Source organism: Rattus norvegicus, chromosome 18 (genome assembly GCF_036323735.1).
Source record: "Rattus norvegicus strain BN/NHsdMcwi chromosome 18, GRCr8, whole genome shotgun sequence".
Lineage (NCBI taxonomy): Eukaryota > Metazoa > Chordata > Mammalia > Rodentia > Muridae > Rattus > Rattus norvegicus.
The window spans coordinates 84,057,337-84,085,091 of record NC_086036.1 but is presented as its reverse complement, the minus strand read 5'-3'; the positions used below and the strand labels follow the sequence as shown (position 1 = coordinate 84,085,091).

Genomic DNA, 27,755 nt, shown 5'->3' with positions numbered 1-27,755 from the left:
TGATTTAAGCTGACTTTTCCAGGACACTTTTAAAAATAGAAAATGCAGGTTCAACTAGAGAATGTGTTGAATAATGCAATAGATAAGCATGCTTTCACCAGAGCGGTGTCATGGTGCTATTCACAACAGGAACTTGGTGTTTAATTTTTTTGTTTCTTTGTTTTTATTTAAAGATGAAGGGATAATGAGACAAACAAGGACAGCTACTTTTATACAGGTGTGAATAATCCATTAAAAGAAAATGTCACATGGATGCCCGTCAACAGAAGAAGGGATGCAAAAATGGGATACATGTACACAGTAATTTTACTTAGCTAAAGAACAATACATTGGTGAAATTTCACAGCAATGGATGGATCTAGAAATTAATATATCGTTTAAGGTGACCCAGACTCAGAAAGAGAAATACCACACTAGTTTTAATGTATATATATATATATATATATATATATATATATATATATGATAGATGTTGGTATATATCATGAAATGAGGAAGGACAATGAGGGATTGAGGATATTGAAGCACATGTGATATGGAAAGGGAAAGGAATGGAGGGACACACAGAGAGGTGCAGACAGATGAGGTCCAGGGAAGGAGGATCAAGAAAATCAAATATATTCAAAGATGGCATAAGGAAACCTAATATCTTGTATATTAATTCTCAAAATAAAAATGTAAAAGAAAACAATGAGAAATAAATAATAGTGTTAAGGTTTGGAGACAGAAAAGACACTGATTATTTTTACCCATTGACTGTACTTGCCCAAATGAACTAACACAAAGCCTCTCCTTTAAAAACAAACAAAATATCAAACAAAAAAGTCATGTTAAATCCCTTCTCCTCCTATCCACCAGAATGCCTGTGCCCAAAGGGTAAGTGGTGTTCAATCAGAAATTCCCTTGAGGAAGTCAATGACCAAGTATCATCACATTGAAGTTCCCGTTTCCTTTAAAGTCATAATGAAGGCAGTGGTTGCTTGTTTTCTTCTGTAGAATTTGTTCACATAATCAGCAGTTGGTGGTCTTACTGGGATCTAACAAACTCCTTTCTAGGGGTGGTGTTGTATGAGAACCCCACTGTTACTGACCCCAACTCTCACTTTTGACTTTCCTGTTATCACCTCTGGAAACTGCTTTTTCTGTGGCTTAATCCACACCACATTTCCCTCTCACATCGTGTGCTTCATTCCTATTGTTTCTACTAAAAACAAAGCTACAAAGGGTCTATATCTTTGCTTGTTAAGGTGACTGTTATTAATAACATGAGTAATGTCATTCCACATGACTTAAACTGCATTGTGAGTGCCACATGGGGAAATAAAGGTTGTAGATAAATTTTTCCAAATAGATAAAACTTGACAATTATATAAAAGGTTTTCATTTTTAAAGAAATAATTAGGATAAATGAGAATAGCAGATAATTGTCCCATTAAAATGCACAGCTGGCTAGAGAGAGTAAAGAAAACAATATAAGAAAGTCATGAAAAAATTAACATAGAGTTTCCTGAATCTTACTTCCAAACTGGGTAGCATGCTGTTTTCTTTTGGTCTTATTTTCTACCTGTGGTTGGTCACTGTGAATGGTAGGGTAGTTTGCTACTAATCTTGTAGTTAATCTGTTCAGCAGAAATTTGAATTCTAGGATTGTTAGAGAGCAGAGCAAAAATTCAACAGTAGGATAGAATTGTTAAACTTTCTCTGTCATCTATTCATAGGGCCCTTGCTCTAACTAGAGTCTCTGAATCCTTGAAGGCTGTTCAAGTTCACTTTGTTCTCTATTTCATCATTCTGAACTATAATCATCTATTAATAGCCTATCTTCTGAGAATGAGAGACTGTCTAGTTACTGCTTTGCTGTGTGGTAGCAAGCTAGACCCTGTAAACCCGGGCTAGCATGTATCATAGAAAATTGCACATATATATGAATATGAATCTATTTTGGAGAAGAAATTATAGAGACTAATACTTTATATCCAAGTGATGATTTGTGTCCTGAGAATAAGTGACTGTTGAGTGCTAATCCCTAAACAGAGTATATATAGTGCCCTTTCCCAGGTCCAGGGAACATCTCTGTGAAACTGTAAGAGTTAGAGTGCTGTGAATATTATGAATATGGATATGACATAGCCATTGCATGAATGCCCAGCAGCTGTGGCTACCTGGTCACAGGTGACATCAATGTGTGTGTGTGTGTGTGTGTGTGTGTGTGTGTGTGTGTGTGTGTATAGTTGAAAAAGAGAAGGGAGTCATCAGAAGTAAGAAGGTGAGAGAAAGTAATAGGGGTAACATGATCATACATTTTACACATGTATGAAATGGTAAAATAACAAATTTAAAAAGTAAATAAAAATTAAGAATAGACAAAAAGGAAAGAATGCCATGACTGGATATCTAGGCCTATTGGCTATGGGGGAAATACTACAAATTACAGCATATCACCTGGACTCACAAGTAGCTTCTCCCTCTAGCCACTGCTGACAAATGGAGAGTTTGGGGAAGATGGGTTGTTTAGCCTTTTATCCTTTTGCAACCCCTTTGTGCAATGTAGTAGCATTTTGGCTTCTCTCACTGGCAAACAATAAATGTTTGCTCCAGGAAGTTGGACATTCTAATGATAAACGTTCCAACATTTGAATTATAAATTGTAGCCTGCCTGGTGTGCTTGATAGTGCCAGCTGGCTTATCTTTAGCCTATGACATTTGAGTGCCTTTTGCTTTCCTTTGAACAAGTTATGTCCTAACTGTCTGTCTTATAAAGTGAAAATAAATAGCTGCTATTCAATCTTGCATTGTAAAGCATTGTCTTTCTCAGTCAGTGAGTCATAATGAAACTCATGAATGATATAAGGTTACACAGGCCAAGATACCTGATAGGCCCTTTTAAGATGTTAAACTTAAAAGTGATTTACTGAGAGCGAATGATACCTTCTATTAACTTTCTGTTTTTCAGCACCTTAAATATCCACTTGTCTAACAAGTGAAGTGGTTTCTGTTCATTTCACTTGAAGTTTCCTCCATAGCCCCAGAGCTCACTTTGAAACAGCGCAAGTGTTGTGTGAATGAGGGAAGATGAATAGCAAGGCCTGTGGTGCTCTGGGATGGGGATTCCAGGAGCTGCTCATTTACTCGTTCAGTTCAGTTGCTTTTACAAAAGATGGAATGGAAAAGCCTTCCAGTGTCAGATAACCACACTTAAGTTTAGGCAGAGAGCAAAGGATATATGTCCCTGAAATCGATTCAGTGTGATTATTTGCTAAGTTTTCATGAATACTAAAAGGAAAAGGTCGCTCACATAAAAAATGCAGTACAATGGTTCCCTCGGGGGCTGGGCACTGGTGAGGTCTGCATTATTGCTTTTTGATCTTCCATTTATCCTTTTCCGAATATGAATAAAATATACTTTGAGATTTAGCTGTAAATTAAAGAAAATTAATGATCCCCTTTGAAAGGCAGGTTCTGCCATGCTATTAATCTTTAAGAAAGTTAAGAATCTCTTCAAACTTTAATTAGAACTCCACACTACTGTTTCTTTCTCACTCTTAAGTGATTATTATTTAGACTTCTTTCAAAGGGGGGAGGCATACCAACTTACCATGGTTATTGAGTTCTAATAACATTTAGTACATACAGCTCACTGTTTGCTGTGGAGTTGATTGAGGCATGATCATGTCTTATTTCATATAGAATGTTGGTCTTGCTAGTAGACCACAGAGAAGGAAATCTAACATGTGCAGGATGAATCTTTCCAAAATCAGAGGCTGTTTTATTATTTGGCAAAGTAGTAGTGATTTGAGTGCTTCTCAATCAAAACATCTGGGAACTGCAGTATATTGGCCAGCTAGTGAAAGAAACACAGAACAAAACAAAGTCTATTATACATTTATTAGATCATCACTGAGCAGGCAGAAATGTACTTACAGCTACATCTTCATGTATTTATTTTAAAATGTAGTGAGTAAAAGCCAATGAAATTTGTATTTCCCTGAAGTGCTAGGAATGATGGCTTTTCAAATTCTTGTTAAAAATGTCACAAATGTTTAGGGTAATTGCCCAGGGAGAAGGGCATAGTAATAGTATGGAGAATGTGACAGTAAAAGATAGATGTCTAATATTTTTGCCTGTTCACTGTACAGATGATGTTGAGATGATTCAGTCAGTCTCACCCGAAAGTGATGCATGCATGTTAGAGAAGAACCTACAGGAAATAACAATACTGACTTCATTTGCAGGGCCATACCCACCAAGCGTTCTACTAGTCATGGTGGAGTTGGTAACTGAGTGCATACAGTATGCCAAGGAAAGGTTTAAAATTTGGTCTTGGTAACACTGGTGTCATAGAACTGTAATTTCAGCTAGCCAGAACCTAGTCAGAAAGATCATATATCAAAGGCCTACCTGGGATACAACTTGGTTTACAGACCATCTTGTCCAAGATAAAAAATTTAAAAAGGCTAGGGTACAAATTAGTGTTAGAGGGCTCATTCATGTGCAAGGCCACAGGTTCCTTCTCTATGATCACACACATGCGAATATGCCTGTATATGTGCACATACATGTGCCTGTATACACACACATGAAAAAATAACTTATTGCTTAAACTAATTCTGAGTTATTTGGGGAAACCAATCCATGTTTCATCCTCATTTTAATAAAACATTGATAACATATGACTGGAGGGTTGAATAAGTAAGATCATTGACTATGCTATAAATTATTTAGTAACAAGGTATTTAATTTACCAGAAGAAAACAGAAAAGAAACGTTATATATTTGATGGGAAGAACTTTGAAAATCAGAAGTTTGGTGAATTTGAAATTAATGAGGTGGAATACTGACTATAGACCATAGGAATTACTAGAGAAGTAAGAAAATTAAGTATTTTTTTAAAAGAAAAAATGAGGGAAAAATTAGACAAATTAAGGGACAAATGATAAACCTCTCTTACTTGTCTCCCTTTTTTCCTTCATTGGATGTAACTTTTGTTATTTTTCAGATAGAAAAGCTAATGCACAGTCTACCCCATAAAACTACATGCTGGCCTTTCTCTATAGAGGAATCATCTCTCTACATTAGGACATTCTGTTGAGAGCTGCATTTTATGTAATTTTGTGAGGTTCCAAGAGGGAAAGAAACACATGATTGATGCATCATTTTATTTTATATTTAAAGTGGTAATATCCTTCTTATTTTCTTAATCTCTTTGAAGCAAAGTCAAAATGCTGAACAGAGACCATTAGGATCAGCATCTCTTCCCTGAATGTCACTAATGGCACTCACTGCTGCTTAGTGTATTGTATTCTTTTTTTTTTAAAACTATTTCTCTCAAGTTTTCTAAGCAGTAAGACAATTTGCCTTTTAAAAAGTTCTACAGAGACACATTACCTAAAATGAAATGACTGACATTATTCAGTGCTTTCATGTCACTTTACCATATTAGGTTGACCTGTGCTTTTCTGCTGATGGCTTCTCCTTTATTTCCATTGTTTCACCCAGGAACAATGCTTCGTTAGAGTCCAGTCCAGAGTGACCACTGCTCATACATGCTAATCTTCAGGTCACTGGGTGGACTGCAGTCAATATGCATATTTCCTTTAAAGAACAGGAGATAGCGTTTGTTTAATTGACCTTTGAGGATTAGATTTTTGAAGAATTAGCAACAATTTGAGTCAAAGCGGAGGTGGGGGGATTCTTTCTCTTCTTAGCCTTCCCAGACCTTACACCCAGGTTCCTCCAGTTGCCTTCCAATATCTCATTACATGCAAAATCTGGATACAGCAACCAGAGATCATACTTTCAAGGAGCTAGGCATGATTTTAGACCAAACTTTTCATTTTCTTACTCTCTGATCTGATCATCTTGGCACACTTTCAGATAGAAATCTGTCAAGCTGCTTGGACAGAAAGACATATCTTCCTTTTGTTTCCTTTCAGTTCTTTTTCCACTCAGTGATCCACCTTGCTTCTTGGCTGTACATCTCCACTTATCTGTATGCATTGAGAGCAAGCTATGCTGCACTGAAGCCTTTATTTTTCTGCTGCATTAATTACTAATTAAAACTTGCTCTCTCTGCGTTACTACATAGTTCTGGTTTCCTTCCACGGATATTACTCCTATTTCTAGAATCCTTACTTAGTATGGAAGCTTGGCCAGACAGTAGCTTGTATTGTGATTTTTTCGCCATATTTCTGGAAAAATATTTAAAAATACAAAAGTTTCTCTGAGAATCAATGTAGCATTTACAGGACTTTTAGTTTAGGACCAAGCTGTAGTAAGGTAGAGGAACTAAGAAATAAGACATGAGAAAGGTCATCTTAGTGATGATTGCTTTGTTGAATCTGGAATGTGTTATTAAAGTCAAAATATTCCACTCATATTAATTTAATTTTAGACTAAAATCTAAATAATGCACAAAGACAGAAGAGTGGGAACATAAAGGCAAAGTTTCACTTGCTTGTCACTTGCTTCCTGTGCATTCCACCAGTAGACAAATTATCAATGATCAGATTTTTTTCTAGTTTTAAGTATGCAGACAAATTAATGGGCTTCATAATGGCATTTCCACACCTATGTCATTATACTTAATTCTAATCTGGACTTCTCCCCAGAACCCTTTACCCTTCTCTTCCTGTCTCCTTTTTTCTCCAGACAGTCCTCTCTTTGGCTTTCATGTCATAAATTTCATTACCCTCTCCTTTTGCCTCTTTGAACCTACCCTGTCCTTTTGTGGTCCTCTTCATAGCTTCAATGAACAAACACTGCGTAGGAGAGAACACAGAAGATGTTTGTCTTGAGTCATGCTTGTTTCAACAAGTTTCCTTTCCACTCATCTTTTCTTGAAAAATGTCATGATTTCAGCTACAAAAATATTACTCAATAAATGAAAGAGTTAAGTGTAAGGAACATATTATTCTGAGTTCTTCATAAGGCAGGTCAAATGCTTGGGCATTTATATGTTCATTTTCTTGGCAAAAAATAAACCCAAACCACAACAAGACAGCCACAACAAAGCAGAAGCAGACATCATGACAAACTCAAAGGAAAAGGAAGCTTGGAGCTGAAAGACTTTCAAAGAAGTTGATACTCCTTCATTCACAATGGGATCCTTGGCACCCTGAATCATACCTGTTACCCTGGTTGTAGAAGTTTTACTGAAGCAATGTTGAAAATTTACAATTAACAAAATCCTACTCAGAGAATTATGTTAGCTAGATAATCATAGCTTCTAGAAACCTAGCTGCTTCTGCTAAGATCTATACCCTAATTAGAATATTTGCATGCTTCCCTCTCTCACACTGATGATGGCAGCCATGATTTAAAAAAAAAAAAACTATGGCTCTCCTTAATTCCCAATGACTTTGTCTCATCCTCTGTTATTGTTTCTTTTGCCTGTAGTGCATCGCTTCCTATGCTGGCTTTGTCAGTGGAACATTCTTATGATAGAGATGTTCTTTCTATATGCTAAATGTCCAATAGCATGGCTATAGCCCATTGTAGCTTTTTGAATCACTGAAGTATAGGTAATATAGCTGGAACTAAAATTCTTTCATTTTGGTAGAATCTAAATTGAAACAGCCTTATTAGTGGATCCCATGTGAAATGTATAGCTCCATACTTTGGCTATGATTCTAAGAGGTAAGAATGTGGAGTCGATTCTAACAGCATCGGAACATAGGAGTCTTTAACTCCTTGAGTATGCAACAGATTTCTCATTATCACACTCTTCTTTTTTTCCAAACTTTTTATTGATTTTTAATGAGTCTCACATCATGCACCCCACACCCACCCATCAATTTTTCACCTTTGCAACCTTCCCTGCAAAAACAAACAACAAATACACACAAAAAGAAAAATAAAACAAAGCATAGACTATAGCCCATTGTAGAAGCTGCAGTGTGTCGCAGTGTGTTCCACAGTATATCCCCCTGTCCACACATCTTCAGTTGTAGATGTTCATTAAAATGAGTCATCGATCTGTTTTGAGGTCTTTGTCTTCTGTGATACCATAATTATTGGATCCTTATCGGTAATCCTCCTGGTTATCCTGTTGTTGCCTATGTCATAGTGATCTTGTAGCTTTGGATCAGCAGGACAGACCCTTTCCCAGATGTTGTAGATTTTGGGATCGGCCAAGAAAACTTTCTGGTCCTGGGCCTGGGTGATAGCTGAGCTGCTCAGCCTTCTGGCTCTCCCTTATTTATTCCAAGGCAAGCTCTCCAGTACTGCTTTTCGCTAGGCCATCCAATGCTGCCATCTGCAGGCTACAAGGTCAGTTTTCTGCTCTCATGCCCTCAGGCCTTGCTCACCTGCATCCATTCCTCCAGAGCCATCTCCACTGTGCTGCCCAGTTGAGGTACCAACCCACTCTCCGACGAGCTGCAACAAGTCAGGCCTGGGTCATCTTTCCTGCTCTCATACCCATTGGGTTGGCTTATTCTCACCTTTGCCATTAAAGTCAGCTCTCTTGTGTAACATAGGTAAGGAATAGGGCCCTCCCGAGTGCTACAGCCGGGGAAGGGCAGGGATAGCTCTCCTATTCTCATGACCATGAGTGCAACTGTCCTATCTACCATGGGTGGCAAGGGGTCAGAGTGAGTTGAAGGGAGAGAATCACCCCATGCCTATTCTACCTCACAGCAGATCGATGGTGAGCTCAGCAATCTCACTCTCATGGCCTCCGGGGCTAGTTCACCTGCTCACCCACCACCTTGGCTGGCTCCATTGTGCTGCTTTGGTAAGGTGCTGCAACTGGTGAGTAGTAGGACCATCTCTCCTGAATGTTGCAACCAGTGAGGGCAGGGAGAGCTCTGTACAACTGTTGGACAACTATGTCCAGAGGGCTGCCTAGACCAGGTATGTACTTGTGTTCTCTAGTAGTAATAAGAGTCAAAGCTATTGACATAGACCTCTACCACTGCATAGCAATGGAATCAGACATGGCCTTCAGGGGCAACATTGACTTCACCATGGCCTCGAGTGGTGGGGGCTGCTTATTCATAACAGGTGATTCCTTTTTCCCCTCATATCTCCAGTTCCATCTGTCTTTGTAATGCTCAAACTCAAACTGTTTCACTTCTCTTTCTCTCCCATCTGTCCACACATACTTGCACATTATAGTGGCTCCTGCTAGAGGCAGGCCACAAAGTGGAGGAGCCTGTGGATGATCACCTCTGTTCATGCTGCATGGCAAGGCAGTAAGGGGGACTCTAGATGTCTATAGCCTGTCCATGTGCCACAGTGGTGGGTGGGGCATATAGATGTCTTCCTTCCTCAACCAACATTGCATTGCATGATGGCAGACTGGGCTCCAGACAACATAGGGTAATTCTGTGGGCCTCTTTCCCCAGCCAGCACTATGTACACAGCTGTAGGCAGCTCTTTGGGTGTCTTCCTCCTTTTGCACTTTACTGCTTGAGGGTAAGACAACAGTACTCTTCTTTAGCAGAATATCTTGGTTGTAACTGGGAGTTATTATCTGGTGGGCTTCTTCTTTATAGAATTCACAGGTAATAATGAAGAAATCACATAAGGGTTGACAAATTCACTTTCTAGAGAGATTTAGTACAATAGTGTTTTTAGAAGGGCAAAGTAATATAAATTACTATGCATAGATTTTTTTTTGGTAGAGAGGTGTTAGAAAATTGAAATATAAACCCCACCATCCTCTACAAAGGTTTACAATATGATGGCCCAACCAGTGTATGGATCTTATCCAAGAAAAGATTCTGGGCTAATTTCACTAGATCATCTGGCAACACACATGAATAATCTCATTATCCCAGGTTTTCATCAAGCAATCAAAGTCTTTGGTCTTTGGTTACAGAAGTTTCTTAATTCAAGTTGGCTAAGTCTCTTGTCACTTTTAATTCCCAATATAATAATGCAGATATCTTGAATAGGAAATAGCTGTAGGAGAACAGGGAGTGGTCTTGTCTACTCAGAAAAAGCAAATGAGATTTTTACTTCATGTGATGTTATTTGGCAAAAATGTAGGCAAGAAATTCCTATGAGTTATGATTCTGCCTACTGAATCTATTTGACCTTGACTGTTCCCTGTTAAGTAGGAATGATAAAACTTACCATAGCTGGTGCAAACAGGACCAACCTTGTTTCTTTTCCTTTTTAATTTATTTTCCAATAGCACAGTACATCTTTTGAGGCTGGGCATTCTGCTGATATCAGAATCAAGCAGAGTGTCCCCCAATGCCAAGGATAAGACTTTCCTGTAAAGACTGGCACATCATCTGCTTTGGCAGATCATCTGTTTCAGCAGATGCATAGTCTTAACACTGTGTCAGTGATAAATTTTGATTTTCATTTTTCTTCTTTGAAATTGGGGTAGAGCATAGAGCATGAGCTGGGTGAGTAGGAATGTGAGCAGAAGTTTGGAGAAGTTGGGGAAAGGAAAATATATTTTAATAATAAAAATGATGATGGTAATATTATTATTATTATTATTAAGTATTTAAAAGAAGAATGGCTTAAGAACAATTCCCTTGAAAACCTATTCTTTATATATTTTGAAACGCATTCTTTAATATATAAATGACCTACAATTAAAACTTTTATACAGTAGGTCAATCCATTTAGTTTTTTGGGTTCATATTTTTAAAATCAAGTTTATCTTAGAGATGCACAAAGAACTTACCTTCATTAAAATGAGGTGTTCTTTGAGTACAGTATTGTAAAGGTGCAAATGAATAATTTTCAAGACCTGATCTAAAAGTTCTCCAGTATACAATGGTTATTATTGTGCTGTACCAAAGAATATTGAAACTACTTTTGTTTGAGTGCACCCAGGGCTGTTTTCTTAGAAAACATGATTCTGCAAACTTCGCTGTACCAAACTGCATATATACCTTGCAGAGCTTTTTACTCAAGTGTAAGTTCTTTACTTTTATTAGAAGATCAAAATTGTGTTTGTTTTTGTTGTTGTTGTTGTTTAGGAACAGAAATACATCTATCTGTACTTAATAAAATATTTTCAGGTTACATTCACCATTATTTTACTGGTAGGAGCCCACTCTGTGTGCATCAGCCTAGAATATTAACCAAGATCAAGTAATACAATAATTTATCCTTACTGTTATAAATTCTATTCTTGGGTAAAGACAGATTGCTAGAAAGCCACACATATAGATAGACAGGACTTTTGAACTTTTGTGTCTAAATTATGGTTTTCTGCAGCTTTGGGTATATGATCATGTCACAGATACCATGAAAGCAAGACTATTAGAAGAGCTGCAGCTAATGACACAGATGTTTTGCTACAGACACAGGTTGTTTTTTGTGGAGACTCACATGATCTCATACTTGATCAATATGAAACTATTCCTAAACATGTTGTCACCACTGTTGAGTCTTATGAGTCTTTCTCTTTCGAGCTGTACATGCAGGAAGTTTTTCAAAGCAAGGATACTTAGTCACTGAGATATCTGTGGCTAACATTATACCAACTCCTCTGTATATATAACCAACAGTGAAGAAGAAACACACATTAGCTTTGTTTTCTTCCTGTATTTGCTGAGGTTTATTTTTTGCACCTTGTATATGAGTGTATATGGATGAGTCTGAAAGTTCATTAGTACCACTAATACCAGGAGCACCCAGGTATACTGCTCCTGGGAAGATACTCAAAAGATGCTCCCACATTTAACAAGGATGCATACTCCACTATGTTCATAATAGCTATATTTATTATAGCCAGAATCTGGAAAGAACCCAGATTCCTTCAACAGAGGAATGAATACAGGAAATGTGGTATATTTACACAATGGAATAACTACTCAGCTATTAAAAACAATGACTTCATGAAATTCTTAGGGAAATGGATGGAACTAGAAAATATTATCCTGAGTGAGGGAACCCAATCACAAAAGAACACACATGGTATGTACTCGCTGATAAGTAAATATTAGCCCCAAAGCTCAGCATACCCAAGATACAATTTAAAGACCACATGAAGCTCAAGAAGAAGAAAGACAAAAGTGTGGATGCTTCAGTCCTTCTTAGAAGGGGGAACTAAATACTCACAGGAGGAAATACAGTAACAAAAAGTGGAGCGGAGACTGAAGGAAAGGCCAACCAGAGACTGCCCCACATGGGGATCCATCCCAAATGCAATCACCAAACCTAGTCACTATTGGAAATGCCAAAAGGTGCATGTTGACAGGAGCCTGATAAAGCTGTCTCCTGAGATGTTCTGCCAGAGCATGACAAATGCAGAGACAGATGCTTGAAGCCAACCATTGGACTGAGAATGGGGTCCCTAATGGAGGAGTTAGAGAAAGGACTGAGGTAGCTGAGGGGGTTTGCAGCTCCATAGGAAGAACAGCAATATCAACCAACTAGACACCCCAGAGCTCCCAGGGACTAAATCACCATTCCAAGAGTACATAGGGATGGACCTATGGCTCTAGTCACATATACAGCAGAGGATGGGCCTTGTCTGCCATCAATGGGAGGAGAGGCCCTTGGTCCTGTAAAGGCCTGATGATGCCCTAGCTTAGGGAATGCTAGGGCAGGGAGGTGGGAGGGGATGGGTGGGTGGGTGGGGGAGCACCTTTATGGAGGCAGGGCATGGGGGCATGTGATGGGCGCTTTCTGGAGGAGAAACAGAGAAAAGGGACATTTGAAATGTAAATAAAATGTTCAATAAAAATAAATTGATCCTAAATAACTTTTAAAAAATTAACTGATTTAAGAGGACAAGAGATGAGTGGAACTGCACAATTTCCTCTCTGCCTGCGTCTTTTTAGTTGTCATTGTTGTTGTTGCAAACATGCTCAAAGTGTAAGTACTAATGTAGTCTGCACTGGGTGACCATAGAAATGTTGGTGGGAATTCATCTTCTACTCCCTCCCATTTGACAGGGAATAGCAGTGAAACTACCAAAACTGCTAGGATCTCTGATACTCTCCATGTGTAGAATTTTTAGTTTTTGTTTTCAACTATTCTTCCTGTGGATTCTGCCCTAATTATATACTTAACTATTCACTTTTCTTCATTAGGCATCTTGCTAATTTATGTTTTACATGGTTCTTTCAAAGACTCACAAGACAAGTGTGTAGAGTTATCAACTCAACTCATGTTTTCTTCTATTTCCACAACTTTACTATCCGTTTTCTTATTAGCTCCACACACTTTATCTCCAGGGCAGACGCTGTCATCTCCATGTGTATTCTTATCATCTTTTGCCTGTAAACTTCTTTTTCCTTCTCCTATTTTTCTTTTCTTAAAAGTCCCATTGTGGCTATGATTATCTTGTTTTCTTGTACATGCTTTGCAATCTGCTCTGAGTTATTTTGAATAAAGAATTAAACGTGAGATGACAGCATAGTAAAGAATTTGATTATGCTTGTAATTAAATGCATAGGTCTCTACTACAAACAGTAGTAAAGTTAGAATAAGTGGGGTAGTTGTTCAATAGATGGATATTCTGGGGAGTCATCGTGGAGAATGAACTGTGTTGTGTAAAATGAAGTGATCACAAAGATCCTTGGGGCATTATGAAATAAAAAAGTGTTTCTAGGGGTAGAGATGGCTCAGCTCCTGAGAACACTTACTGCTCTTCAGAAGACCAATGTTTTGTTCCTAGTACCCAAGTCAGCTCGTAACTGTCTATAACTCCAGCTTTAGGAGATTCAGTGTTTTTTCTTGGCCTTAATGAGCAAATGAACACATGTGATATGCACATATAGACATAATAAAATAAAATTTTAACTAAAAGAGAAATGAAGTCAGAGGGTTTCTATTGCTAAATACCATGAGTAAAAGCAAGTTGGGAAGGAAAGGGTTTATTTGTCTTATATTTCTTTAATGGTTATTCCTGGTTGTCAATTTGACTATATCTGGAATGAAGTATAATCTAGAATGTGAAAGATGACCCATAATCTGGATCTGGAAGACACACATTTCTGTCCCGGATCTTGGCATGGAGATCCTGAGGCAGAGGGGTCATGAAAAGCTTTGGCTCAGGCAAGTAGTATATGCCTTTAATCCCAGGAGACTGAGGCAAGGGGATCTCTGATTTTAAGGTCAGCTTGGGACAAAGTAGGTCTCAGATCCAGTTGTAGTGGTACATACCTTTAATCTGGGCTATGTCTTCTTCTGGAGGCCTACATTGAACATTGGGCATTGGAAGAAGGCAGATTCACTCTTCTTTGCCTGCTTGCACTTACTTGCCAGCACATTTGTTAGAACCTACCTCTACAGAAGACTAACTGAAACAACTAGCCTTGTGGGACTGAGCAACTACTAGATTCTTGGACTTCCCATTCACAGCTGCCCATTGTTGGGGAGTTGGACTACAGACTGTAAGTCATCACAATAACCCTCAATATAGACATTCCATAAGCTTTGTGACTCTAGAGCACCCTGACTTATACAACTTCTATATCACTGCTCATCATCAAAGGAAATCAGGATAGGCACTCACACAGGGAAGAAACCTGGATGCAGAAGCTGATGAAGAGGCCATGGAGGGTGCTGCTTACTTGTGTGCTTCCCATAGCTTGCTCAGCCTGCTGTCTTATAGAACCAGGACCACCAGGCCAGGCATGACTCACCCACAGTGGACTGAGTCATTAATAAATAATTAAGAAAATGCCTTACAGCTGGATCTTATGGAGCCATTTTCTCTATCCATCTATTCATATAACTCTAGTTTGTGTATCAAGGTGACGTAAGACTAGCCAGCAAACATGATCTTACTGAAGCAGAAAGCATATTTCTACCCTTGCTTGGTTGTACCCTTTTTCAGAGCTCTGTGAAAAACACCTCAGCAAGGATAGCTTTGGTCGTTCAGAACAAATTCTTAGAGTCTTATAATGCATGTGGATTTGACATATTGATCCTTAGAGCAAGAAGTTCCAAGCTCTTGTCTGTCTGCCTGTCTATTGGCCTTGCCGTTCATCCTCCATCTCTATTTCCACTGTGCTAAAAATATTGGCTCTAGCTAGTACACTTCATTTAGGGAGTAATTCCTTCTGTACATATTTTGCTTATCAGAACAATTCTCCATACTGATGTCTAATGATTTATACTTATTTATTTTCAACTCGTATATTCAAGAATGACAGGATAGAGCATGTTGAGAATAGTCACATATCAAACAGAGTCCAGTGTGTCAATTATTTGATTAAAATAAATTCCGCACATGTATTTCTGCACTAATGCTCCATCTTCTCTTTGGTACTTTGAACTGTCAACATCTATTTGTGTTTTTCAAACCTTGAGTCAAGGATATCATCAAAGTTTAATTTGTCATGCATAGCAATGAGGTTACCTCCTTTATGTGACTGAGGTTCTTGCTTTCCTCCCAGTTTGCCTCAAATACCTCTGCTTATTTAATGACTCTGAAACAGATCTTTAATTACCTTGGCTCCAGTGTATAGCCCTCCATGCCCCTTGATAACTAATTGCAGTTTAAACACACTTTTTAAAAAATATTTTATTCTTTCACAGTTTTGGGTCAGAATTTTGTTTTCAGTTGTGGTTTGCAAGAGTATTTTCTTTCACAAACCATGTCCTGCAGCCACACTGAGTTTCTGAGATTTTGCTTCTCATGTTTGCTTTAAACATGTTCCAGAACAACTTCTCATAGCCGTGATGTCTCATAGCCGTGATGTTAGAAACTATGAAAATAATGGTAACCATATGGCAGCATTTCATTCATACATTGTCTTAGTTTCTTTTCCTGGTGTGGTAAAATTCCTTTAAAAAAGCAAGTTGGAGGAGAAAGGTTTGTTCTGGCTAACAGTTCAAGGTGGGGAAGCAAAGAAACAAGAATTTGAGGCAGCAGAAACTTGGAGCACTAGGTAGCATCACATTCAAAATCAGTACCATGAAGTAATGAATGTATCCTGATGCTCAAACTGCTCCCTTTACTTAACTGTGCAGGATTCCAGTCAGGGAATAATGCTACCCATAGTAACTGGATGTTCTTACCATATTAGCACACACAAGATTGTCTCCTACCAGCATGTCCAAAGACCCATCTCCCAGGCAACTCTAGATTCTTTCAAATTGTCAATTGACACTAACCTTCACACATGGGTTCCCCCTATATCTTCTGAATATTTAGTTTGTATTTTTCTTTCCTGCATCCCCGACTTATGTTTATCCTAAAATCATTTTCAGTTTTCTCAGGTCTTTTCTCTCTGTTAAACTTTCTGAATAACTGACTAGGAATGTTATTCTTCTCTCAGAGACTCTCATCCTACTGTTCAATCATTGGGACCACAATCCACTGTAGTTCATGTATACTCTTATCTCATAGAAATTGGTTGTTAGTAAGAGTAACTAGTGTATATTTCTTTAATACAAATTGTGCCTTCTTTCAAAACTTTTGTGAAATATGCAAGTTATGTGCAGGGATTTAGGTTCTAGATGTACACTACACACCTGCACACTTATATTTAGAGAAATCGAAACAACTACAAGAGGAACAAGGATACTTGCAGGTACATGGCTAGTAGTGACTCTAAATGTTCTTTGTCTTTTGTTATTCAGGTTACTTCTTATTTCTCTCTTCCTCTCCTTCCTTAAGGTTTCTCCTTCCTCCTAATTGGAAAACCTCCATATTGATGGATTATCTATTCTGAAATGGTATCTCACTGATGCTCATCTGAAATGGTAAAATGGACATTGTGAGTTGAGTTAATACAGACCCAGATAAAAAGATACCCAGTATAGCATTTAATTCACTGTATAAATGTCTATGAAGCAGAATTTTTGATGATGAGTTTGTTGCATTTTTTTCTCTTAATTTGAACAGATGTTTAAATTTAGACTTTTACTTTCTTACATGTTCTGGTAAAATTCTGCAGGTTACAGATGAAATTACTAAAATTAGTGATGATGTATTAAGGATAGAGTTGAGAAAGTTTTAATCAATCATAATTTTGTGATTTATATCCATATTGCAATGAGATGAATAGAAACCTGTTGTCCTCTAATTTTAACAATTGACTCATATTTTCACTGAAAAGAGGTCATAGAATTTTTTCTAAAGGAAGCCAGGGAGTTCTTAGAATGGTACAAAAGAATAACAGGTACAGAGTGTAATGTGAACCTCCTGTGTGCCTGGCTGCATCAGTAAGATACCTTCTCTTTCCCACAGCAGCTCACCTGCAGATAATTAATTTGGGAGAAATGTGGATCTCACCTTGGGATTCAACCTACTTCTGGCTTACTGAGACTCTCTTTAAGCATTGTAAATTAATTATACTAACATTTATTTTTCTTGACCCATTTGTATTTAACTCGTTTGTTCTTCACTCATTTGTATTTTTTATGATAAAATGTCAGGAGCCATCGAGGAAAGGCTAAGCCTAACAGATTATCTTTCAGAGATGGTTCACCATGAAACTGTGATCAAATGAGTCCTTGGAGGCAAGGCTGGGTGGACAAGTCTCAGGATTGATTCTTGCTATTGATATGCCTTTCTTGTCATTATTAAATCAATATAACTATCCATGGGTATTAGCCCACCCCATTAAACAGATTTTCTGCCAATCAATGAAGATGTGCTGTCTTGTAGTGATGCTATATAAGAAAATAGATGATTTCTTAATTCCTAATGATGAATCTATAAAAATTTATAAATTTATATTAATAATTATTGAACCATTAAAAATAATGGCTACAATCAAGGCTCTCTATGATATGAAATCTGCAATTAGAACTCTGCCAGTCTTCATGTGTCCCAAATTAGTAGTACTAGATGGAAAACAGGCATACAGTTTTACAATTTAGGAATATATTCTTTAGGTTGTGAAACCATTTACTAAATTTCATAAAAAGAACAAATGATTTCTTGTAGGTGCAAGAACAGAAGATAACATATTAACTGGCTTTATCTATACAAAACTTCAATATAATTTGCCTCTTGACATTTCATGTTAACTTAGACATAAGAATTATGTCTGTCAATAAACCTGTGGAGTTAGTGATAGATAATGAATGTTTAGATAGATCCTCTTAATGGAAGCACATGTAAACATCTCTGCTGTAACTTGTTGCTTTATTTATGATTCAAATTTATGTTTGAACTTGTTGTGAACTTTTGGAATGCCATGTGATCTAGTCTCCTGTAAAGCTACAAAAAACTAGGAACATTGACATTACGTAGGCAGAAGGTAAATATGTTAGAAGCATTACAAAGAGGAATAGCTATACAAATGAGGAGAGCCAGAGAAGACAGCAGAATTAAGGGTATAGAAGGAAAGGAGTGGAGAAGCAAGTAGAAGAAATATAGAAGTAGAAGAAACAGAAGAACATAGCAAAATATAGCAGGGCTGGGAAGGGAAAAGAAGAGACTGAGAAAAATCTGCAGAAGACAGCAGAAACCAGCAGGCAGGCTTTTCATATAATAAGAAAGGATTTTAGTTTATTTAGCAATGAAAAGGTAGAAGCTTTTTCTTTCTCTATGCAATAAGGTTGAAGCTTATTTTTCATCCAGAATGAGTGAGGTCTTTCTGTACTGTTGCTTGGGCACAAACTATTTGTATGTATATAAATGTGTGTGTGTGTAAGTATGCAAGTTGATGAGACAGTTTGTTGGTTCCAACAAACAAGTATGTTATAACGAGTGTGTATGTATAAATGTGTGTATGAATGTATGTGTGCTTTTGCATATTTTCTTATGTAAAAGGTTTTCCTGTTGTGAGCATAACTCTCTTTTCTGGGTTCAATAAAAGTTAATTGCTCCTAAATGCTCATGTCCATATCACCTTCATAAAGTAAGAGTTAGCATAGAAATTAACAATCAGTATGTACACAGATTTCTGCTAGATATGATGGTTAGTCAGGGCACATAACACTATGATATTTTCTGAATTTTATTACACATGCAGCCTATCCTCATACACATGAAAGCTCCTTAGAAGCAGTGATTTCAGAGTGCTTCTCATGCTGTGTCTTTGTACTTCGACTCAAGGAAGGAAAAACACCAATGAGATTTAGACAGACACTCAGTCTGGTCCATGAATACAGAAAGAAAAAAACCTATAAACATTATTAAATGATCTTTGTTATCAGTGTTGTTTTTATTTTAAGATTACATTTATTTGTTCATTTACTTATTGTGCATGTGTATGGGCACATGTGTGCCATCATGTATGTCTTACAACAACTTAGGGGAGTAGGTACTCTCCTGCCATGTGGGACTAGGGATCTAACTCTAGTTGTCAGGCTTGATAGCAAGTATTTTTACCCAAGGACTCATCTCACTGGCCAACTTTTTTATTCTACAATTTGTGCTTGTTATTATTTTTCATCCAAGTCAGTACTTTTCACTAAGATTATTTTAGTGGTACCAAGTGTTGGGGAGTTTGAACTCATCAATTCTGTATTGGATGACAGCAGAGTTTTTGGTTATTTTTCTTTTATTTTTAAGACTTTATGGTTAGGTTTATAGTAATTGAGGAGTAACCAAAAACTGAGTTATTGAAGTGAGTGCTATGGAAAACAAATGTAAGATCCATGAACTACCACCATGCTTTTACAGATTGTCATGATGGCTTTATGATTTTTGTGACAGATCTGAATTGTCTTTAAACACTCAGCCTTACTTGGAGAACATATTTATAATATCTAGTCATGAAATATAGTATGAGAAGTGCTGATAATAAAAGCGCTGATAATAAAGTGAACATTAGGAGTGAAAAGACAAGTAAGGAAGATTGTAGATTAGAATGGAGAGGAGGGTTGGATTTTGTTGAAGCAGTTTCCAGAGGAAGAGTGACACACACACACACACACACACACACACACACACACACACACACACACACACACACACACATATATGTCTTGAGGGAGGAAGTGAAGATGTGCTATGAGCTTTGGCCTGAGGGTGCTGGACAGAGACACTACAGACTGTAGGGAAACAGAGTGGAAATGACAGGTAAATAGGTATCTACCAATACAAACCTGCAAAACATCTTCCCCCAACCCAGTTATTAGCAAACAACACATCTACCATTTGGGTTAATTTTGGAGAAACCTAGAGAGTTGTCTGTTAAAGGACACTAGTCATTCATTATTAATTTTCTTTAGCCATTCTTTCCTTATAGTACAATTTTGACAGTGATTCCCTGCTTGGATGTCATGTAAAACAACAAACTGGGTTTAAAGCATCTGGAGGAACACTAAGTACTTAAGAGGTAAACTCAGAACAGTATGGACAGGAAGCCCACAGATTTGAGTGAAAAATAATCTGAAGTATTTATATCCTGCTTATAGTTAGGCCACATAATTTAATAACCATAAAAGTAATGTTCAGATTTATGGTAAAATAGAGATAATAAATAAAATTTACTCAGTCTATTCCTCCTAGATGGAAGCCATTACTATATATTCTTTTTTTTAATCCCCAGAGATAAGCACAGTATGCAGCACTGTAATTACCTCTATTTCTAGAGAATTATCTGGCCTCCAGATTCTCTGAGATGCTTGGCAAGTAACAGCTATTCTCACTGCAAAGTGTGACAGGTAATATGCTGTGTCTGGTTTTGCATGAGCTACAGAAATCGTCTCCGAAAGTATAATTTTCCTTAATTTTTAAAAATGGAAAACAAAATGCATTTGATCAATGCATTTCAGAAGCATGTTCCCATCAACAGAAAACATCTTGTTATTCTTTCTACTACACTGGGCTCAGGATATTTGGGAAGGAGCTTTCAGAAATATTTTGGAGAACTTTACATCTGCATGTATGTCTTCCAATGAAGTATAAATGTTTTATACAGTGATATCCATCACTTTTGGAGTACAAGCTTGGGGTATGTCTTGATCCACACCCCCACTAGTTGCAGACACTATATTTACACATATTCAATACATAGGATCTGAATCCAGGTAGAAAAATGTGAGAATATGGCTATCTTTTATAGTGAAGGTGAGTCTTGTAAAGAACTCCCATTAAAAATATTGTTTTCAAAAGTTCACAACTACTTTCTTTTTATATTTGATTTAATGAAATTAAGCACTATCCTATATTCAGATCAGTAGTTTGCATTTTTCTCTTAATATGATAGGCAGTTATCACATGAATTGAGCTGAAAGACTTCTGTAACAAGTGGTAAAAGCATCAATAATATTATTTTATAATTCTTGAGGAACTGACTAGGTTTTAGGTCTAATATCAACATTGTGGTAGAACTTTTAGAGTTCTTGTCTGGATGGTACCTAGATTGAAGAATGTTAGAGTTTTGCTTCAAAGCATATTTGTGAGAATGATGAAACAATGGGAATGTTTACTAAGCAGGTTGGCAAAGTATTGATAATAACTGATGCTAGATAATGAGAATTTGGGAATTTATTATAGAATTCTCCATATATTGAACATACTTAAACATCTTCGTGGTAGAGTGCTAAGTGTTCTTGATTCACCTTTTTTTTATAATGTGTATCTTTATTATGATGTATATTTTTGTTTTTTTCTACATCTTTATTAAATTGGGTATTTCTTATTTACATTTCAATTGTTATTACCTTTCCCAGTTTCCAGGCAAGCATCCCCCTAACCCGTTACCCTCCTCTTCTATATGGGTGTTCCCCTCCTCCTCATCCTCCCATTACTGCTCTCCCCACAACAATTCACTGGGGGTTCAGTCTTGGCAGGACCAAGGGCTTCCTCTCCACTGGGGCTCTTATTAGGCTATTCATTGCTACCTATGCAGGTGGAGCCCAGGGTCAGTCCATGTATAGTCTTTGGGTAGTGGCTTAGTCCCTGGAAGCTCTGGTTGGTTGGCATTGTTGTTCATATAGTGTCTCAAGCCCCTTCAAGCTCTTTCAGTTCTTTCTCTGATTCCTTCAATGGGGGGGTCCCGTTCTCAGTTCAGTGGTTTGCTGCTGGCATTTGCCTATGTATTTGCTGTATTCTGGCTGTGTCTCTCAAGAGAGCCTACATCCAGTTCCTGTCAGCCTGCACTTCTTTGCTTCATCCATCTTATCTAGTTTGGTGGCTGTATATGTATGGGTCACATGTGGGGCAGGCTCTGAATGGGCGTTCCTTCATCCTCTGTTTTAAGCTTTGCCTCCCTATTCCCTCCTGAGGGTATTCTTGTTCCCCTTTTAAAGAAGGAGTGATGCATTCACATTTTGGTCATCCTTCTTGAGTTTCACGTGTTCTGTGCATCTAGGGTAATTCAAGCATTTGGGCTAATATCCACTTATCAATGAGTGCATACCATGTGCGTTTTTCTGTGATTGGGTTACCTCACTCAGGTGATATTTTCCAGTTCCACCCACTTGCCTATGAATTTCATAACGTCATTGTTTTTGATAGCAGAGTAGTATTCCATTGTGTAGATGTACCACATTTTCTGTATCCATTCCTCTGTTGAAGGGCATCTGGGTTCTTTCCAGCTTCTGGCTATTATAAATAAGGCTGCTATGAACATAATGGAGCATGTGTCTTTGTTACATGTTAGGGCATCTTTTGGTTATATGCCCAAGAGAGGTATAGCTGGGTCCTCAGGTAGTAAAATGTCCAATTTTCTGAGGAACCTCCAGACTGATTTCCAGAATGTTGCACTAGTCTGCAAACCCACCAACAATGGAGGAGTGTTCCTCTTTCTCCACAATTCACTTAACTATTATAATTCCACTATATTTCTAGGATGGATATATTTTAACACTTAATGTACTTTAAATATTTTAGGTTTATTAAGCTTTTAAGCACATATAAAATGTGGCAATTAATATTTACTGTGAGTGGAATTGCATTATTATTTAAATTCTCTTCATAGGGAGAAATTTTGTGGCATGATGTTAAATATTTTTATGATTATTATCATCAAAAGTAACATATGCGCTTTGGAGATGGCTCAGTGTTGAATCTTAGATTTTAAAATGATGGGCATCTAAGGCATCCCTCTAACTCCAGTTCTGAAGAAGAAAGAGAAAGGAGGATTCTGGGGGGCTTGACAGCTTCAAATCTAGCTAAAAAAAAAAAAAAACAAAATCCAGAACCAAAAACAAAAAACAAAGGCAAGTCTGATTATGAAAACTACCTGATAACTTCTTTGTGTCTCTTCACCATAGGCATGCATACCTTCACATGTGCACAGATGTAAATAAATCCCTTATTAATGCGATAAGCTAATTGTTTTCAGAGAGATTATTTTTTCCCCTTTTATGTATTTGTCTACAATACTTATGCGAGAGTACCAGAACCACCAACTGTTAGGATTGCTAGTTGTCATTTAAAAATATGTCCTGAATTAATTTATCATGTCATTAAGACTATTAGAAAAATAGAGCATTCTTGAAAGAACCACATACTGGTTGTGGAAATTTTGCAGAGTTAGAAACATCTCAACTGTAAGACAAAAAAAACAGTAATGCAATGTGGATATTTCATAACAGTCCTCTTCCAAAATATCATGAAATATTCCCAGCTCTTCAGTTATAATGATAGCTGGAGGCATCATACAACTTTATTTTGTAACTTTTTTTCGGTACGGATGTTAAGAATTTCACATCTATTATTTAGAACTGCAATGTCAAACAAAGTTAGAGAGAAGTCTAAGAAAAATAAATTTGCAAAAGACTGTAGTCACCAAGATGGAAGGCAATATAGGAGCCTGTCACACACTTCAGCAGGTGAAGAGCAGTACAGAAGTAGAGCAGCAGGGCCTTCTGGTAAACCTCAATTCATGTGCTTCTGGTCTCCTCAGACCCAGGTGAAGATACTACCTAAAATGTATGTGGAAATAAACTCAGCTTTGGATGCTGATTTTTTTTTTTAGTGATAAATTTAAAATGTTTTTGTTATTCTTCTTTGGGAGAAATTTTGTGGTGTGATATTACTGTTTCTATGATTATTTTAGGTATGTGAGTTTCTGTGTGTGTATGTGTGTTTCTGTGTGTGTGTGTGTGTGTGTCTCTCTCTCTCTCTCTCTCTCTGTGTGTGTGTGTGTGTGTGTGTGTGTGTGTGTGTGTGTGGTATGTGTGTTGTTAGAGGACAACTTTCAGAAGTCAATTCTCTTTCTCTCCACTATGTGGTTTTCAGCAATTGATCTCAAAGGCAAACATCTTTACAAGCTTAATCATCTCTCCTGAGCATGATGGCAGGAGAATGTTAATTTGGGTAGACTGAGAATCTCCAGATATCAGTAAAATATACCTCTCCATATGTCAGAGAGAACTAAGAAGATAATATACACCCCCAATATGGTCGATACTATTCTTTAGCATAGTACTTGAAAGAAGTAAAAGGTTTAAGTAGAATTATTTGAAACAATAGGTATTAACAAAATGCTTTTGAGAATATGCATTCTATTTGCATCCTGGCCTAAAAAATGTTGGCATATAGGCTTTCTAATCACTGTCTGGCTTTGATGGGCTTAAAACCTTCCAAAACTGTGAGCCAAAATAAGCCATGTCGCCTATAATATTTCTTTGGGAATTTTGTCACTGCGATTGGAATTCTTAGCAGCATAGAGGTATAAATTTTTTCAGAAAATGTGTATAAAGTTCTAACTTCACTGAAAGTTTATCACTTTTCGCTCTCTTTCCCCTTGAGTGCTTGGTTGTCCCACTGCATTCCTTGTCCTCTATTTTCTTGGTGTCATGAGCATTCCTCAGCAATAATGGTGGAATTGGGGGTTGGTTTCTTAAATTACCAACTCTTTAATTTAAAAATAAAAATTAAATTAAATAAATCTTTAATTAATAAATTAAATAAAATTGATCTCTCCTCCAGATGGCTTTCTTTCTAAGTCTAAGCAGTCATTTATCACTAATTCCTATTTTTTTCTCATTTCATCTTTTAAATATTAAAATAAGGTGACATATTCTGAGGTAGAGTTGGGGCTCTCAAATGCTAAAAATTCCAATCTGAAACTACAAGTGAATTAACATCCCACAGAAAATTAATAACCAATGAAAAAGCTGATTCATTTCATTTTGGCTTCCTTTGACAAGCTGTTGAAGCAACTTTGCCTGCCCAACTCTCCTGAGTAGAGAGAGGAAAGGGAAGAGAAAAATACAGTACAGGAAGAAGATGGTACACAGTATAGTAACACATTAGAGTTTGTGAAGAGTAAAACGGTAGAACTGAGAGGGAGAGTAGAGCAGTTTAGAGAAGAAGAAGGAGAGAATTTTACTGGGCAAGTTTTACAGAAACAGACTGAAGAGAGAACAAACTAGACACAGGTAAAGACAGAACAAGCAAAAGAATAAGAAGGGGCCAGATGATTAAAAAACATTACTAGAGTTAGTTTGAGGCCAAGCAGAGCAATTTAGAAGCTGAGAGAAAAGCCAGATTGAATAAATCAAGTGGAAGAGGAGGTTGAACCAGTCAGGTAGCATTCAGAAAGAACAAGAGTGAGCTTTTTCAGCAACAGTTCTCAGAAGTTGAAAATATTCTAGGCCTAGATTAGATTGTACTAGAAACTAGAAGCTTCCAGGACTAAGCAGATGGAGGCAGTGCGCCTCCCAGACAGTTACAACAGGAGAATAAAAGTTACTTTTACAATATATTTTTGATTACTGCAAATTACATTGTCTTCATGATTTTATGCTCTGCATTTGTGTACAGAAATACTACTACTTTTTGTGTTAATTTTGTATTCTATTACTTTGTGAAAACTGTCCGTTGTAGAAGATTTCTCCTGAAATCTTTAGGTTCTTACATAAATATAATCTGCAAATAAGAATACTTGGAAGTCTTCTTTTTCTATTTGTACCCCCTATATCTTCTCTATTTGTCTTACTTGCTATTATTTTAAGCATTATATTAAACTCTAGTGGATACAATAGCCATCCTTGTTTTATGCACGATTTTAGGGAAAGTGCTTTGTGAATTTTGCATTTTTTCTTCATTTCACAAGATGTTGGCTTTGGCCTTGCTATATATTGCCTTCATTATGTTGAGATATGTCCCACTTATTTCTAGGTTTTATATGCCCTTTGTAATAAAGGGATATTGTTATTTTACAAAGGTCTTTTTTGTGACATATGAGATTATTATTTGGTTTCTGTACTGGAGTCTATTTATGCGTTATGATTACGTTTAATGATTTATGTATATTGAAAACTCCTTGTATCTCTTTGATAAAGCTAACTAGACCTTGGTGGATAATCATTTTGGTGTGTTTTTGAATTTGGTCTGCAAGTAATTCAATAAGAACTTTTGCATGTTCCTAAATTATAATGGTCTATACTTTTCTTTTGTTATTGTTGTTGAGTGCTTGTCTAGTTTCAGTATGAAGAAAAAAAAGGCATCTTTACAAATAGTGCTAGTCAAGCTGAGTAACTATTTGGAGAAGAACTATAAACTTATCACTCATTCAGCACAAAATTCAATTCGAGATCAATGAGGGATTTCAAATTAAGACTTGATACTGTGAATCTGAGAGAAGAGAAAGTAAGGAATATATTTGTGATTATTGGTTCAATAAGGAATTTTCTGAACAGGACTCCAGGAACACAGGTATTGACCCAGAATAATAAGTGACATCTAATGAAACTAAATGCCTTCTTATAGCAAAGGGCACTATCGTCTGAGTAAAGAGCCATTCTACAGAACTGGAACAATAACCATAATGCTGACAAAACATCAGTGTCTAGAATATCTAAAGAACTAAAGACTGAAAACAATGAAAATAAATAACCCAATCAAAAACTAGGATGTGGGGCTAAACAGAGACTTCTCAAAAGGTCAAATACAAATAGTTGAGAATACCCTTTAAAATGTCCAAAATTCTTAGCTATCAGGGAAATGTAAATTAAAGCTACTTTGAGGTGATCTTATCCCAGTTAGAATGAAAAAAATAAATGATGGCAAATGCTGGTGTGACAATACTTTGTCATTATTGGTGAGACTACTATCTAGTGGAGCCACTATGGAAATCAGTGTGGTGGGTCCTCAAACACCTGAATATAATAGGTCTATAACATAATCCAGCTATATCACTATTGATCATATACTCAAATGACTTTGTGTCCTACTATACAGAGACTTGCTCTTCTATGGAGAAGCTACTACACTGACTCCTAATGTTATGCCTCTAGATTAATGCATCTCTTAGCTCTCATTAGAGAACTTTCTTTGTAGTAGATGATGATTAACACAGAGATACAAAATTAACCAAGATGTGGAGAAAAAGAGACTGTGAGATACTTATATGTAAGTGGGATATGTATATCACATTCCTTTTATAGAAGATTCAGGGATCATTGTGGGAGAGGAGACAGAAAGACTAAGAACCAGAAACAGTTCTTAAATACAAGAAAATTATTCTTTGGGCACATCAGGATAACTACTATAGAAGAATTTTAATCTAGCAATATGGCTGATCTGGCAAGGAATCATATGTAGAGACCTTCTAGGTCTGTGTAATCTGGCTGAAATACAGACATACTCTCAGAACACACCTTTAATCGCAAACAATGAAGGTAAATTTAGTTTGTGGAAGGAAGCAGCCATGTTTAAAAGTGATGCCTAGTTGAGGAATGGACAAAGTGACAAATCAGAGAAGGATTTGACAGAATGAGTCAGAGATAGGATATGCCCAACTTTAATGAGAACAGCACAGGAAATAGAGATGACTTAAGAGAGCAGCAGCAGCACAAAATGGGGGGTGAGGGAGAGAGGGGAGAGAAAGGGAGAGAGGGGAGGCAGTTTTACTAGAGCATGTTTACAGAGACAGGTTACAGGTAAAGACAGAATGTGCTGAAGAATGAGAAGGAGGCAGAAGATAAGAAGAGATTGCCTGAATTAAATTGAGGCCAAGTAGAAC

At 37.1% G+C, this 27,755-nt stretch overlaps 2 long non-coding RNA genes across 3 annotated transcripts in view; one reads left to right on the top strand and one right to left on the bottom strand.

Annotated features, from left to right (window-relative positions):
• Positions 1–27,755, top strand: part of LOC103694260 (uncharacterized) — a 159,492-nt gene that overhangs the window by 78,826 nt on the left and 52,911 nt on the right. The window lies entirely within an intron of this gene.
• Positions 3,740–14,300, bottom strand: LOC102546314 (uncharacterized). Its single transcript, XR_005496328.2, has 4 exons — positions 14,086–14,300; positions 6,716–6,758; positions 5,433–5,592; positions 3,740–3,841 (listed from the first exon to the last, which is right to left on the bottom strand). It is a non-coding gene; the product is annotated as an uncharacterized LOC102546314 (long non-coding RNA).